The sequence below is a fragment of the Borostomias antarcticus genome (assembly GCF_949987555.1).
Source record: "Borostomias antarcticus genome assembly, chromosome: 37".
Lineage (NCBI taxonomy): Eukaryota > Metazoa > Chordata > Actinopteri > Stomiiformes > Stomiidae > Borostomias > Borostomias antarcticus.
In genome coordinates, this window is record NC_140270.1 from 34,497 (window position 1) to 36,066 (window position 1,570).

Below are 1,570 nucleotides of genomic sequence, written 5' to 3' on the forward strand. Positions count from 1 at the left end.
TCTCTCTCTCTCTCACACACACACACACACACACACCCTCTGTAATACAGATTCACACTCACATCCAGATTCACACACACACACACACTCTCTCTCTCTCTCTCTCTCTATTAAGATCTGCTGACTTAAAATAAACAGAATGTTGTGTGGGAAAGGAGAACCTAATTAGTAAACTCACAATTGCAAAACAAAAACACACATTTCCACATGACTAAGAAATCACATGAAATATCACGTGAGTGTTTTTGAGACAGTATGTCTATGTCTGTGTGTGTGTGTTTGTGTGTCGTTATGCATGTGTGTGTATGTGTGTATGTGTGTTTATGCATGTCTGTGTGTGTGTTTGTGTTTGCATATGTGTACTGTATGTGTTTGTATGTGTGTATGTGTGTGTACGTGTGTTTGTATGTGTGTGTGTGTCTTTATGCATGTGTGTGCATGTAGGCCTACCTGTGTGTGTGTGTGTGTGTGTGTGTGTGTGTGTGTGTGTGTGTGTGTGTGTGTGTGTGTGTGTGTGTGTGTGTGTGTGTGTGTGTGTGTGTGTGTGTTAAAGCAGGGCGGTAGGACCCTTCCTGGTCTATCTTGGGGACTTTGGCCAAAGTCTACAGTACTGGGATCTCGTGACGGTAGGACACACACAACGACGCACATACACACACTACTTTGCACACTCACAAACACCCTCTCTCACACGCACACATTGTCACACACACACACACACACACACACACTCATATCAGGCAGGGCCATTTATGCATCAGTGTTTGACCAATCAAATGATCACATCCCCGCTACACTCAATACTAAACTGACATTACTGTCACCGCAGTTGCACTCCCTGTCTCCCGGGGGCGCTGTGGAGCCAGGACCCAGACGGCCCCAGACCTCCCTGAGGCCAGCAGACCCCCAGAGGAAGAGAGTCTGGGGGGAGGAGGGGGGAGGTACGACGGGGGAGGGTCAGGGAGGGAAGGGCTCAAATATGGTAGACTATTCTCTCTCTCACACACACACACACACACACACACGTACACACGCTTAGCACTGGTACACACACATACACACTTATAGCACTGATACATACACACTCATAGTACTGATACACACACACACACACAGACTGATATGAAATAAAACAACAGAATGAGACATGGGAGTGGAGCCTGAGGCTGAAAACGAGGTTCGATAGCCTGTTAGCTCAAGCAAAGGACCCATGACCAGGGAGCAGCCCTGACGCTGTAGCCCCAGGGGAGGACTCCAGCTGGGGAGGAAACGCTAGGCTAACAGCCTGTCTGGGAAGAGAGAGGGACACACTGGACCGCCTCTCTCTTTCTCTTGTAGGACACAATGTCCGTGTGTGTGTGTGTGTGTGTGTGTGTGTGTGTGTGTGTGTGTGTGTGTGTGTGTGCAGTAGATAGATTAGTATAAGTAGCTAAATAGCAATATCATATACTGTAGAGTGCTTTACACAGACCTAACCTTCATAATCCGTCTTCCCTTCATTGATTGGTTGGCCCTGTTGTACTATTGGACGGCACAGGACGGAGGCAGTCTATTGGCCGGAGAAGATACT